We start from the raw sequence: 15,886 nt of genomic DNA, 5'->3' as shown, positions 1-15,886 counted from the left end.
TGTTCGTAGCGACTCCTAATCCATTCTGCATCGCTGAGTTCAGCTTCCTGTATGATTCTTATAGAAGGAATCTCTACCTCGGCTGGGATGACAGCTTTGGTACCATAAACTAGCATGTAGGGAGTTGCCCTGGTTGATGTGCGAATTGTAGTGTGGTATCCTAACAAAGTGAAGGGTAGCTTCTCATGCCATTGTTTGTGGTTTTTTACCATCTTCTTTAGTATCTTTTTGATGTTTTTGTTGGCGGCTTCTACGGCTCCATTCATTTGAGGTCTATAGGCTGTGGAATTCTTATGCTTGATTTTGAAAGTTTCACACATGGATTTCATCAGAACACTGTTGAGATTGGCGGCATTATCACTAAAAATCGACTTGGGAACTCCGAATCGGCAAACAATACGATCTCTGACAAGGTCTGCAACGACTTTCTTGGTTATAGCTTTGTAAGATGCAGCCTCTACCCATTTTGTGAAGTAATCAATGGCTAACAGAATAAACCTGTGTACATTTGAAGCAGTAGGCTCAATCGGACCAATGACATCCATTCCCCAGGCGGCGAATGGCCAAGGTGAGCTTGTTGCATTGAGCTCGTTTGGCGGCACTTTTATCATATCGGCATGCACTTGGCACTGGTAGCATTTGCGAACATACTGGACGCAGTCTGTCTCCATAGTCATCCAAAAGTAACCGGCCCTGAGTATCTTCTTGGCTAAGATAAAACCATTCATATGTGGGTCGCAGGTCCCAGCATGTATCTCCTCAAGTAGCTTATAAGCCTCTATTGCGTCGACACATCTTAGCAGTCCTAAATCAGGAGTTCTCCTATACAAATTTACTTCGCTATGGAAGAAGTGATTGGACAATCTCCGGAGTGTGTGTTTCTGAGTGTGGTTTGCATGCTCCGGATATTCTCCTTTCGCCAAATACTCCTTGATGTCGTGGAACCAAGGCTTTCCATCTGTCTCTTCCTCGACTTGAGCACAATACGATGGCTTATTATGGAATCTTACTGGGATGGGATCAATGAAATTCTTATCTGGGTGCCGTATCATGGACGATAAAGTGGCCAATGCATCAGCAAACTCATTCGGAATTCTGGGCACATGTCAGAACTCTATCTTCGCGAACCTCTTTTTCAATTCCTGCACATGGTGCAGATATGTCAATATCTTGGAATTCTTGGTGGTCCATTCTCCTTGTACCTGGTGCACAAGCAGATCTAAATCACCGAGTACCAGCAGCTCCTGAATATTCATGTCGATTGCTATGTTGAATCCTAGTATGCAGGCTTCATATTCCGCCATGTTGTTGGTGTAGGGAAATCTGAGTTTGGAAGATACCGGATAATGTTGACCCGTTTCTAATACAAAAACTGCTCCAATGCCTACTCCGTTGAAATTTGCAACTCCGTCAAAGAACACCCTCCAACCGTCGTATGCTTCAGTAATGTCCTCTCCTACGAACGACACTTCTTCATCAGGAAAATACATCTTCAAGGGCTCGTATTCTCCTCCCATCGGGTTTTCAGCAAGATGATCTGCCAATGCTTGTCCTTTGACCGCCTTTTGAGTTACGTAGACGATGTTAAACTCACTCAACTGTATCTGCCACTTGGCTAACTTCCCAGTCGGTATGGGTTTCTGAAATATATACTTCAAAGGGTCCATCCTGGATATGAGGTATGTGGTATAGGCACAGAAGTAATGCCTCAACATCTAGGCCATCCAGGTCAAAGCACAACAAGTGCATTCCAGCAGAGAGTATCGTGCTTCGTAAGGTGTGAACTTCTTACTCAAGTAATATATGGCTTGCTCCTTTCTCCCTGTCTCGTCATGTTATCCCAGAACACATCCGAAGGCTCCATCCAATACAGATAGATAGAGTAGCAAGGGCCGTCCCGGCTCTGGTGGGACCAAGACCGGTGGTGTGGACAGGTATTCCTTGATTTTGTCAAAAGCTTTCTGACAATCCTCGGTCCAGCTTGTCTCAGCATATTTCCTCAGCATCTTGAAGATGGGTTCACATATGACTGTGGACTGTGCTATGAAGCGACTGATATAGTTGAGACATCCTAGGAAGCTCATCACATCCTTTTTGCTCCTAGGTGGCGGTAACTCCTGAATAGCCCTGACTTTAGACGGATCTAGCTCGATCCCTCGGCGACTGACAATGAATCCCAGTAACTTCCCTGTGCGAACCCCGAATGCACACTTTGCGGGTTCAGTTTCAAGTTGTACCTCCTCAACCTGTCAAAGAACTTTCTCAAGTCTGCTATGTGATATGCGGCCCTCTTGGATTTGATGATGACATCGTCCACATTCACCTCTATTTCTTTTTGTATCATATCATGGAAGATGGTTGTCATGGCTCTCATGTAAGTAGCCCCAGCATTCTTTAGACCAAATGGCATCATCTTGTAGCAATATACCCCCCATGGTGTAATGAAAGCTGTTTTCTCTGCATCTTCTTCATCCATCCAGATCTGGTGATAACCCGCGAAGCAATCTACAAAGGATTAGAGTTCATGCTTGGCGCAGTTGTCGATCAGGATGTGTATATTTGGCAGTGGAAAGTCGTCCTTGAGACTTGCTCTATTTAAATCTCGATAGTCAACACATACTCTGACTTTCCCATCTTTCTTCGGGACTAGCACAATGTTGGCTAACCAGGTCGGGTACTCCACAACCCTGAGGACATTGGCTTTATCTGCTTAGTAACTTCTTCCTTGATTTTCAGGCTCAAATCTGGTTTGAATTTTTTGAGTTTCTGCTTCACTGGCGGACACATGGGATTAGTAGGCAACTTGTGAGCCACTATGGACGTGCTCAAACCGGTCATGTCATCATATGACCATGCAAAAATGTCCTCATACTCCCTTAAGAAACGAAGGTATTTTTCCTTCTCTGTTGGTGACAGGTGAATGCTGATGCGAGTCTCCTTGGCGGTCTCGGCGTCCCCCAAGTTTACTGCTTCGATTTCGTCCAGGTTGGACTTGGGCTTGTTCTCAAAGTTTTCAACCTCCCTGACAACTTCCTTGGGTATCTCGTCTTCTTTATCTGAATCGCTATCCTCATATTGCGTTGCCTCGTTACATATCACAGACATCGGTTCATCAAGAAAAGTAATAATAATACTGTAGAAAGAAAAAGTGTAGAAAATAATAATGAATAATAAAGAGCAATGCATTTGATTAAACCTGAAAACATCCGGACAAGTACGGCTCGATGAATCAAGTATTTATTTTGAAACAAGCAAGTCTTTAAAACAAAGTTACTGAAAATCTTAAATGCCTAGAATGGTTATAGAAATAAAATCTGCCAAGCTACCCAGGGACTCTGCGGGCCCGGGATGGTGTGGCGGTCCAGTTCCTGAGAACAGCTCCCTTCTCCACAGTCTTAATAGTGAGGCCTTCTTCCTCCTCCTCCTCAATTATTGCACTGCAGTCCATGTCTTCGTCTTCCAAGAATAGATTCTTCAGCCCAGCTAATGCCTTTTCTTCTGCAGTTCCCCATATTGTGTCATTTGGTGAAAAGTTTGATCCAGATGTGGCACCGGTTTCTCGAGAGGGTAATACGGTCCATGCCATGGAGGCGACCAATCATTATACTCTTGCCATGTGTACTGATATCGGAGCCCAAAGGTAGTGCCATGACCCTTCAGTTGTATCGGTCTAGTAATACCCTGGAGGTTCCTCCCAAGCCCTTTACCGTGTTCATACCCGGACCATGCCAGTATGCTTTCTATTTTGCTACTCCACCATTTGTCTTTCTCAACGGGGTTGACACGTTCAATGTGATGATAGGTTTCCTCTCCTAGCCTCCTTCTATTTTCGATAATCGGGATGGTTTGGCTGGTGTAAATGGGGTTACTCCCGTCTCCGTAAATGATCACCTCCTGATGGTTCCATTCAAACTTTACTGCCTGATGCAAGGTTGATGCCACAGCACCATCGGCATGTATCCATGGTCGTCCTAACAGCAGATTGTAGGATGCAGATATGTCCAGCACCTGAAACTCGACATCAAACCACGTAGGCCCCATTTGCAGACAGAGATTAATTTCTCCGATGGTAGCTCTTTGAGACCCATCAAAAGCCTTCATGTTAATTGTCCCTTCTCCTATCTCGTATAGGCCTTTGCTCAACCTCTTTAGTGTTGTCAATGGGCAAATATTGAGACTGGATCCTCCACCAATCAGGACCCTGGTAATGAAGTAGTCTTCGCAACGCACTATGGTGTGCAGTGCCCTGTTGTGATTCAAACCCTCAGGCGTCAACTCATCCTCGTGGAAAGTGATTTTGTGACTTTCAAACACCTGTCCCACCATGTTAGCCATTTCTCCGCTTGTGATATTATTGGGCACATAAGCTTCGCTCAACACCTTCATCAAAGCATTCTTGTGTGCTTCTGAATTTTGCAACATTGACAAGATGGATATCTAAGCTGGGGTTTTGTTTAAATGATCAATGACGGAATACTCCCTTGCTTGTACTTTCCTCCAAAGGTCATCTGGCCCTGTTTCAATGACAGGCTGCTTGGCAGTGGCATCCTTACTTGGTCCTCCCAGGTGTTCAGGTGTATAGATTCTTCCGGTCCTAGTCATTCCTTGTGCGGTATTAGATTCCTCCATCTTTGCCTTTATTTTTCGCCTAGCTTCGGCAACATAATACCAAGGTATTGCTTTTGAATCGAATGGAGGTGTGGTTGATACTGTCACTGTAAAAGGTGCGTCCAATTCTACTTCAAACGGAACAGGGGTGGCCGCGGGTGGAGCCACCTCTACCTCAAATGGAACTGATGTGGCTACCTCAACCTCGATTGGCGACTGAGTCTATACTACAATAGGAGTAAGTGTGACTGAGGGTTTAAAGTCATCACCTTCTCGAATAAGCCCAATCGACCCCTCAGGATCTCACTCTTCATTCGTCTCTATCACATGTATCGCACCACCTCTATAATCAGGGAGAGGGTTGTTGCGAACGTTGGGTGTGGCTTCCTTTGACTGTATGACCTTGTTGTCAATCAGCATCCAGATCTTATCTTTCAATGCTCAGCACTCGTCAGTGGTGTGCCCCTTCATACCAGAATGGTACGCACAAGTTTTGTAAGGATTGACCCATTGGGATGGATTCTCTAATGCCACAGCGGGAACAAGAGTGACATAACCTGCGGCTTTCAACATTTCATACAGCTGGTCAATGGGTTCAGCGATAGCAGTGTATTGTCTGGGTGGCTTGCGGACGAAATTGGGTCTTGGTCTTGGATAATTTTGGCAAATCGGAGGTGACTGGAAATGAGATGGTTGGAGTTATAGGTATGATAGGTAGTGGCTGGTTGGGAATATCTTGGAGATGATGGTTGATATGTGGTGGTGCTTGGTATGTGGATGAAGGTGTTTGATATGTGGGTGGAGGTGTTTGATATATGGGTGGAGCTGTTCGATAGGTAAGTGGAGATTTCGGTCCTTGAGCCACCATTACTGCCCCAACGTCTTTCTTCTTTGATATGCCTCCTGATTGCAATGCCTTATTTGTGGCATGTAATGCCTTGAAATTCGTTACCATCCCGATTTTGATGCCTTCCTTGATTCTTTCCCCAAGTTTGATGATATCAGAGAACTTATGGTTTTCAATAACCATCAACCTTTCATAATACTGCAGATCTTGTGCTCTAACAAAGAACTTGTTCATCTATTCCTCGTCCAGAGATGGTCTGACCTTGGCCGCTTCCGACCTCCAACGAGTAGCATACTCGCGGAAAGTCTCGGTGGGTTTCTTCTTAAGATTCTGGATGTAGAAAACATCTAGTGCATTTTCTGTGTTGAACCTGAATCGGTCGATGAAATCTGATGCCATACCTACCTAATTGGACCATTTCTTCGGATCCTGGCTGATGTACCAGGACAAAGAATCACCATTAAGACTCCTCATGAAGAGTTTCATCCGGATCTTTTTATCTTTTTTCGACTCCAACAAGCTTGTCACAATAGGTCCTCAAATGAACCCTGGGATCACCTATACCGTCAAACATCTCAAACTTAGGAGGTTTGTACCCCTCTGGTAGTTCTACATCCGGCTGTATGCATAGGTCTTCATAATTCAAACCCTCTATCCCTTTGCCGCCTTCGACACCCTGAACTCGACTTGTCAACTTCTTGAGCTCTTCGGCCATGTTCTTGATGAGCAGGTCCTTCTCAGCTGATTCTAGTGTATAGGAAGTTAGTTGAGTAGATTGAGGTATGGTCTCCACATATATGGGGTTGTTTTGATGAGTACAAGGGACTTGGGTGTAGTGATGGTCATTGGTTGAGTTTTGAGGATCGGGAATGGGTTGTGGTGTGTTCTGGGGAGTGTGGTAAGTAACGGTTGGTGGGTACTGGATTGATTGACGGTGGTGTTGTGGCGGAGTTGGTACCGATAAGGGATTGAGATTCTGAGGTGGGGTTGCATATTGATGCGGTGCAGGAGGGTTTTGTGGATGTTGGTTCGGTGTGTTTTGGGGAGGTGCTGGGTTCTTTGTGTTTTTGTTGGTTAATGTCTGGAACATTCAAAGTGAGGGATAAGTTCACCAAGTTGCGGACCTGCTCAAGCTCTCCTTGTAGTTCCAATATTTTTTGTTCCAGTCTCAAGACTAGATCATTTGGTGCCGGAGTACTCCGACCGTCTGAAGTTTCTGTGTTTTCCACATTCTCTTTTCGAATACCACTTAAGTCGTCCATTTTAGCCTTCCCTTTGCTCTTTGTGTTACTTGGAGGAGGAGGAGGTGGAGGGCCTCTAGATATGGTATGATACGCTGATGATGCCAGTATGAGTGAACCAACCTTAGGGGATGGGAATAATCAAAATAAAGGAAAAAACAAAAGGTAAACAAGTCAGTAGGGGTTCTGAAATGTTTGCAGTATTAAACACATATTGCAGGAATGTAAGGCCTAGCGACAAATAGATTTGGAGAACATTAGATGCCAGTAAATGCCTCATTTCATAATATGAAAATAGACGAATCCCAAAATGATACTAAGATAATAGAAAAGTAAGTTATTATTGGCACTTGGCCTTATTATATTTAGGAAAGCAAATAAATCTAGTCTACTTGGTCCTAGAAGGACCTTCCCCAGATTCGATCTTCTTGAGTCCATCATACAGGTTCCCCAGCTCGCGCAGACCCAGCAGCAGGTAGGCTCTGGCCAAATTTCCTCCTTCACTTCCTTCAGCATTCTGGCAATCCTCAATCCTCTTTATGACTTTACCCTCTGGCTCCACTAATCCTCGCTCCAGATATTCTAACTTTCTGTTGGAAGTGACAACCATTTCTTTCCATTCGTCGATCAACCTCATGTTTCTCTCGTGTATTTCTTGGTGCTCATTCTCAAAGTCGTGGACCCTCTTGCGCAGTTTGTTGTATTTGACTTGAGCTTTAGCTTCTTCGTCTATGATCCTATTCCCTCGACCGGCTCCTGGCCTCACCATACCCTTCAGATTGTCCTCTAACCATGCCGGGTAGAGAGGTTCACACCCCGCATGATACCTGTCCGGCTCGATGGTGTTCTTTTCCACAATGATTTTACAGTGCCACATATGCTGGGCTTGGCACTTGTAAGGGACGTCGTCGTCTTGAAAGTGTGCTCTGAAATGACTCATCTTGGCAACCCTTGGTACAACCTGTTTCCTGCCTGCTTGCCTCATAACTCGGATAGGGACATAAGGGTATATTCCTCTCAACCCAATCAGCACCAAGTGTGGAGCGTCTCTGGGTCTGATGATGAATTCGTTTGTTGGGAACCATTCAAACATCCATTGGTTGTTCCTCGGTCAGATTGTCGTAGAACTCTACCAACACTTTGGCACTTTTCGGCTAAGCAAACCTGTCCGAAATGTAAGTCATCCGTTTGGGGTGATGGAAGGCAATATGGTCGTTCCAAGCCCTTCGCAAAAATTCTTGGCGATAGTGACCCCTTTGAAGATGTTCTAATAACCACAACTGCAGCAACAGGTTACAACCCTCGAAATGCTTGATCCCCCTTTGACAGCGTTTCAGAGCCCTGTAGATGTCGGCTATGATCATGGGGACTATAGTGTATGTTTGTCCATTGATCCCTTCCATCAAAGTCTTGGCGACCATGGCCAACCTAGTATGGATTCTTTCCCTTTTCATTGGGAATACTATCAGGACCAAGAAGCACACAATGAACACGAACACTCTGCGGTGGATGTGGCCCAGAGAAGTGATAGAAAGCTCGTCATGGAAGGTACGGTAGGACTTGCTATGACCATATCTCTCACACAGGTATTCGAAGGGTATGTAGGACTTCTTCAAACATTCCAGGTCAGCATTTTTCTTCAGCCCCATCATCTTTAAAAACCCTTTACAAGTACGGTTCTCCGGTACCAACAACCCAAGGCTATCCCAAGTCAGTCCCGCAAGTCCCCCAATTTCTTCTAGGAGTGGTGTCATTTCTATGTCGCCGAAACGGAACACAGCCCTTTTACTATCCCAGAACAAAGTGGCAGCCTCGATCAACCTATTGTTTGGCTGAATGTCTAGTAGAGAAGGTAAATTGCCCAAGTGCTTTCTTACGTGTTTCTTGTCACTTGAGGAAAGGTCCTCCCACCAATCGAGTAGCAATGGCGGAATGTTGCTGACCATGCCGAATCTGGGGACCTCCTGCCTCATTTTCTGCAAAACAAAAAGGTTAGGCCCTTCTCCCTCACCAGACTCGACTATTTGTACATTCATGATTAGCATATTGGCATTTAGTTCTCCAAATTAATGCATAGAACGTGGTTGCGTCCGTTGGGATTATGGAAACTCCGGTGGACTTTTGGATAAGGCTCGTCTTAAAGGATTATTATGTGGACAACATATTGATCCGTCTAGGTTTGACCATGATGCATGCACAATTATGATCAGAGTAAGGTTACTGTGAGGGTCTAGGTTGGTACCCTCAAGCGGACAACTTGAAGGGGAAAGGCACGGAACCGTCGATTGCACCGATGATCGACTAGTTTTACCGCAAATAAGCCTTTCTGAATTTAAGGGTAATAAATTGGAAGAGCGCAACCACTCATCAAGCCTTGCTATAGGATTTGATACACACGAGTGGAATATGATGTGGAGTATGATATATGCAACAATAAATATACAACAATAAATAGCATGTTGTCAGGAAAAAAATCATAAATGCTTAAAATAGAAAATTAATTCAAATAAGGGAAAGGGTACGGGATAAGGCATGCTTAGACTAATTCACAAAAAATAAGTTCATTATGGTAAGAGCCTAAAATATCACCAGTAGAGTCGCCATGCTGTCGCGCCCCCTTTTTCTTTACGGAGTCCGAGTTTTGACATTCATTGGGAACAACTCATTTCCTTTTGGGATTCGGATATTTGAAAAGTCGCCACCTAACGGATTATGGTGCGTTAGGGCACTTAGAGTGGTTAACTCATGTAAATAGTTTGCATCACCAAAGATTAGGGTAAAGGTTTGAAATAACCTTGAGAGGAAGGTGTTAGGCACCCCTCGAGGTCCACAAAGGTGGGTCCCGGCCGAAGTTAAACTATGTGAATTAGTCTTTTAGCAAGTAAGCAATTTAAACAAATATTCGCAAATAAAAGCATGTTTTTACATTCCAAACACAGGTATGATTCAAGTAATGGGAGCAAGAGAGAGGTTTCAACAACTTGCACATATGTAAACAAAAGTAAATTCATTTAAACAACGGGAGTTGGGAAAGAGGGGTCCTAGGTTGGTTAGCCTGCAGGATCATACCCACACAATGCCCGGTAATCACTCCTCAATGAGGGGCTACACGTGACACTAGCGCGTAGTCATCATATCCTTACTATCCAATTCCCTCCCCTTGGTCATAGCCTAAAGCGTTCTAGCTACCTTGAAAGATATCCTATGGGTGCACTACCCGTCCCTTCCTTGTGGCCCTGTAGGTATTTAGGACCTCTAATTTAGGTAGTTCTAGACTATCCTAAGGTACTTAAAGGAGAAAAATCTAGGCATCAACCAAAAACAATTAAACTGCATTAAAGAGAGAACAATTAAATGCTCACATTTACCTCCACAAATAGAGCAAGCAAGTGCACGTCTTAAACACAATTTTAAGATATTTAAGAGGAACTCTAGAAAAAGATATCTAGGTGAGCAGAGAATATGCAATATTGAGTTAAGACCATAGTGTAAAAGAAATGAATCCATTTACCTACTGATTTTTTAAACCTGTTGAATATGAGCACTCTCAAATAACAAGGCATAGTTTTATAGTTTGCAGAATTTTAGTCGCCCTACAGGCTTGCCTGGGCGTATAATAGTGATGTCCTATGAGCATGGTATCTAATCATTGATCAGGAATGCAGTAAAATAGTAAACAATTTTAAACGGGCAATTTGAATCCTATAGGCATGCTCTCTAGTAATATTAATTAACACGTTGTTGAAGAAACGAGTAGGTTAGTTAATTAAACCGATTCATAATCCACAAACATATGTTAAAGTTAAACTGAATTAGGTCTAACTAAACTGGTTTTAGATCCTATAGGCATGATTTCTTATTAAACATAAGGTGAAACAAGCAGAATTTATTTGACCAAAGCGAAATCCCTATAGGCATGATTTCTATTAAAGCTAATTAAATCCAATAGGCATGATCTCTAATTATTAAAGCTGATTTTAGATCTTATAGGCATGATATCTAATTATATGAAATGGAGCAGGTAGAATTCATTTCAACCAAGAAATCCTATAGGCAGATTGTCTAACACAGCACATGTAAATCAAAATAAACCCTATAGGCATGTTATCTACCCAACTTTACCCACAATATACAATTATCCTCCCTTTTCACTAGTCACCCCAATATTTGTTTACAATTAATTATTATAGACCAAGAATTGAATGAATTACATAAATATAAATATATATTTAAACTATAGGAAGCCTGAAGTAGGCCCAAAGTAATTTCCAAGCCTTCAGTAGTCTCAAGTGCTCAAAGTTCCATAGCAAATTTCATGTTTAGGTGTGTCAGAGTTCCCTAAGGACCTCAAGGATCCCGGGCAGTGCTCACACCCAGACCTTTCTCAAATAAGAACTGATTTATGTGCAGTGTGGAAGTGCCAGCCCTGATATGCTAGAGTTCGGAGAGATCTCAAGAGTCTCAAAACAGTTACATACCAGAAGGGCAGGACTTAGTAATCTAAGAGTAATGTGAGAGTACATAATGATTTGAAAGAGTTTGGTAAACAGTATAAAGGAAGGTCTTAGGAATGAAAAGAGTTTTCTGAAAACATGTACTGGTTTGAGTAAAACAGTAGTTGGGAAAGCATGAAAAAGAACATCTTGAAATCAGAATACCAGTCCCAGAACAGCTTCAGAAAATACTTTGACAAACAGACTTCACACAAGGAGAAAGGGGTAGGGGACACATAGAATGCACCTTAGTGATAGCAAACAAATACACAGATTCCTCAAGAAGTTATGGAATTGACAAGTTAGTTACAAAGATATGTTGAGAACACATAGGTCTTTAGACATGACCAATACACACAACTAGAGTACCTTTGAAAGGGCTAGATGTCTTAACAGGATCTCATTAGTGAAGTAGAGTAGGCAAGACTTAGATGAACAAACTAGACAAGCACTTCATGAAGCATTCAAAGTTTTAGAAATACTAATCACATGTAGAACAAGCAGAATTAGACATGCTGGGTGAGACAGTAAACAAACAATGCAGCTTGAACATACTAGTGAACAAATAGGATTCATGCAATTATCTAAAGCAGGATTGGGCATGCTAAACAGTATACTAGTTATAGCTTTTAACTGAACAAACTTAAACATGCTGAGTGATACAGTAATTAGGCAGTGTAATCTAAGCATGCTGGTTACACGTTGAGCATATGACAGTAGAATAGCAAATTGAATTGGAAATCACAACTAACGAACTGCAGCAACAAAGAAACACATAGTTTTGGAATGTGAATCGAATCAGGACATACCAGTCAAGGAGAGAATACAGAGTATAGAGCAGAGATGGTGAAAATAGCCAGCCTTGGCTTACAGCCGGCTGGATTAGTGAGAATTGCAAGTAACAGAAGAGAATGGAGAGCCTTTGAGAGTGTGAGAGTGTGGAGGAACTAGTGTTCGTGTCCAGAGGTTAAAACAAAGAGAGTTTATATAATAGCTCAAGAGTAGAGCAAATAAGATAAAGCAATCAACAATCAGTAATTAAGGAATATCAGAATCAATTACACGAAGATTCGGCATAGTTTTCTCCATTAATTAAGGAAAATCAACCAACGGTAATGACAGAAACTAATTAAGGCAACAGGTTCAATCAGACCGAGTAAAGAAGTAAGAATTACGGATCTTATTAAGAAAAAGAGTTCAAATCAAACCAAAAATAAAGAGCTTCGGAGTACAATAGTCAAGGGTTTAATTAAGGAAAGAATCATGCAAAGAGTCAGCAAGTATCGCAAACAATTTCAATTAAGGCAAGAAAGGAATAGTCAGGAAACAGATTGATAAATCAAGAATTCAAATCAACACTAATTTAAGGGTGAAAATATAGGTTTACCATGAATAGGCAAAAAATGAATATAGACACATAGAATCGGTAAAAAGTCGAACCAAGGACCTTAATAGAGGCACATTAGGATAAAAATCACAAGACATCTAATTAGGCTAAAGAAAAATCACAGGAACCAAAGCACAGGACAAAGTCGGTACATAAGTAACTCAGAAACCAAACAAAAATGTTGAAAAAATTAGGGTTTTTAGCATAAATGAGTTAGTGTTAGAGCAAAACTTACGAAATCGGTTAAAACACATAAGAAATAGAAGATTAAACACTCAAAATTATCAAATGTTTTGGAGAAAGAAATTTTCGGGAAACCCTAGTTTAGAAAAAATATGGAAAACCATTCGAAAATCAGAAGGTTCTTGTTATATGAAATAGGCTCGATCCATCCCAGATCTTGTACATATCTGAGAAGTTCAAAGGGTAAAAATTAGGGTTTCGAGAAGAACAAAACAGAGGTAAAGAAGAAGGCTAGGAAATACATAGACATAGGAAGATCTTACCCAAATCGAATCGGAATAGCCTGAAACAGGTGAGCAAAGATCAAAGGCGTAAGCAGACTAACCCTGGTCCCTTGAGGACCCTAGAGATGATGATACCAGCATAGGAGAGGCCGTTAAAGGCCTGGGGGTGGTGAGAAACCACCATAAATGGCCATAGATGAGTGTCGGCGAGGGTGGATTAGGATTTAGACTTGAGAGCATTTGAGAGAAGAGGGGATTAGGTGATGGCAGGGGAGGGTGTTAGAATGATTAGAGTTTGGGGGATATAGGTTGGTTTATTTTAGGAAGGGGGAATCTGGACCGTTGATCAAAATGATCAACGGCCATGATTTGGCAAGAAGTGGGTCGGGTAGAGAATGTTAGTTTGTTTACTTTATTCCCGATCTTCCAGAACTACGCTTGATCTGATTTATGAGGGACATGATACGTAGGCAACCTACATAGGGTTCGATCGAATTTTTTTAAAAAAAAAATTAAAAGAAAAAGAAAGAGAAAAAAATGTAAAAAAGAAAAGAAAAAAAAGAGTAGTGAAATTATGGGATGTGAGAAATGAGAGGAAAGAAAAGAGTGATAATTAGAAGAAAAAAAGAGGAAGGAAAATGAGCAAGCCAAGAAGTGCTAGAAAAGAAAAGAAGAGAAGATTGAAATGAAGAAATTGGGATGATACCATATGACCTTCATACCCTCGAAGTCATTTTAGAACCGATAACTGTGACTAGGTGCCTTGCACATAATGTGAGATTATCTTATGTTAAATGCCATAACGCTAACGTGATGACTTCATTTTGTTCCTCTTTGTTATCTTCATAAAGCAGAAGGGTGGTTGGTTTGTGGTTCTTAAAGTGGTAACTCTTCTCTACAACATAAATTCGAAAGGCAATGGCAGACGACAACAGAATTGAGTTGGTTGATACTGGTGCCCAAAAGCAATTGGTTGAACATGACAATGGGTTGGTTGAAGAGGTGAGGATGTTAAGACAACACATGGCGGACATGTATCAGGTTTGGATGACTGGGAAGGCAGCAACCCGCCACCACCTAGCTTCCTAGATGCTACCCTTACCCAAACTCCGGTCATAGTGACAGATGATCCCCCATACTCTCCAGATTCTCCTGCTTATCACAGCTTTCCCAACCACCCTAATAGCTCCCTTACTCGTCCTCCAACTACCTTTACTAAAAATTTCCCTCTTGTCATATCCACTATCCCGACGATCACAACTTCTCAACAATCTTCCCTTCATAGATCCAACAATGAACACCCACTCAAAACTCATGATGCCCATTATTACCCCACGGAGGTTGCCCACAAGGTCCCTGACTCATACAATCATAGCTTCCGGAATGAGCCTCATGTTGAAAATGAAAAGTTCACAAGAAAAGAAAGGCGAGATGAGATATTCAGGAAGCTGAAAGGTATAGAACAATCCTTAAAGAACATGCAAGGGATGGGAAATCAGATTAACATATCTTACAATGACTTGTGTATGTTCCCTGATATTCATCTGCCCGCGGGATTTAAACTGCCAAAGTTAATATGATGGGCGTGGAGACCCAGTAGCCCATCTAAGGGTTTATTGTAGTGAAATGAGAAGTGTTGGCGGGAAACATGAATTGTTGATCGCATATTTCAGTGAGAGCTTGAGTGGGGCAGCCTTGGAATGGTATACTCGTCAAGATGTCAATAAATGGCATGAGTGGGATGACATGGCTCAAGATTTTGTTCGACACTTTCAGTACAATCTAGACATTATCCCAGACCGCTCCTCCTTATCTAAGTTGGAAAAGAAACCTGACGAAAGTTTTAGGGAGTTTGGACTCAAATGGAGGGAACAAGCTGCTTGAGTCAGTTTCCCGATTGGTGAAGAAGAAATGGTTGAGCTTTTCCTACAAGCCCAGGGGGGCCACCTACTTCAGTCATTTGATCCCGGCTTTGGGTAAACCTTTCGATGATATGGTAAAGATGGGGGAGATGGTAGAAGAAGGAATCAAGTTAGGCAAAATCATGAGTTATTCTGCATTGAAAGATACTATAGAAGACATTCAGAACATCTCAGTAAATTTGGGGGGGGGGGGGGAAGAAAGAGAAAATAGAAAAGATGTCGCCCCGCCGATGGCAAGATCCAGTGAGTGTTCCTGCTCAACGCTTTCAGCCTCAATATCGACCCCATGAATATCCTCATACTCCAGATAATCCTCCCCAATGCTACTTCTCTCCACAAAATCCCCAAAGTCATACCTCACTTTCCCAGTACTCCATCCACAATGCACCGCCATATACTCCACATCCACAAGACCTGCAATGGCTTGCACCGTCTCCACAAATGTCTTACCCACCTCTACAAGCATATCAACCACCTGCCCGCAAAAGGTTCCAGTCGAGGCCGGAGTACAAAATGAAAAGGTAGCAACAAAGAGAAAAGTCTTTCACTCCTATTGGAGAATCATATGCCAGTTTGTTCCAAAGATTGAGGAAATTGGGCATGTTGAAGCCGATTCAGATAAAAATGCCAAACCCCCTTCCAGAGAATTTTGATTATTCTCAGAGGTGCGCATACTGCTCAAATCCCCCGGGGCACAGCATAGAAAAGTGTTGGAATTTGAAAAGAGCAGTCCAGAAGCTTGTTGATGCAGGTGACATTGTCGTGCAAAATCCAGATGCAGTAGACACTAGCCAAAGAACATTGCCTGTTCATAATGAAATGCACATGGTGGGTATGATTTGTGTTGAAAAAGAATACGAGAACTCTTCTGAGTTCCTCGGGGGGCACTTTCGGCAAAGCTTTCAGCTGTATCAGTCTCGA

Source organism: Nicotiana attenuata, unplaced genomic scaffold (genome assembly GCF_001879085.1).
Source record: "Nicotiana attenuata strain UT unplaced genomic scaffold, NIATTr2, whole genome shotgun sequence".
Classification (NCBI taxonomy): domain Eukaryota; kingdom Viridiplantae; phylum Streptophyta; class Magnoliopsida; order Solanales; family Solanaceae; genus Nicotiana; species Nicotiana attenuata.
Note: the sequence above shows the minus strand (reverse complement) of the source record.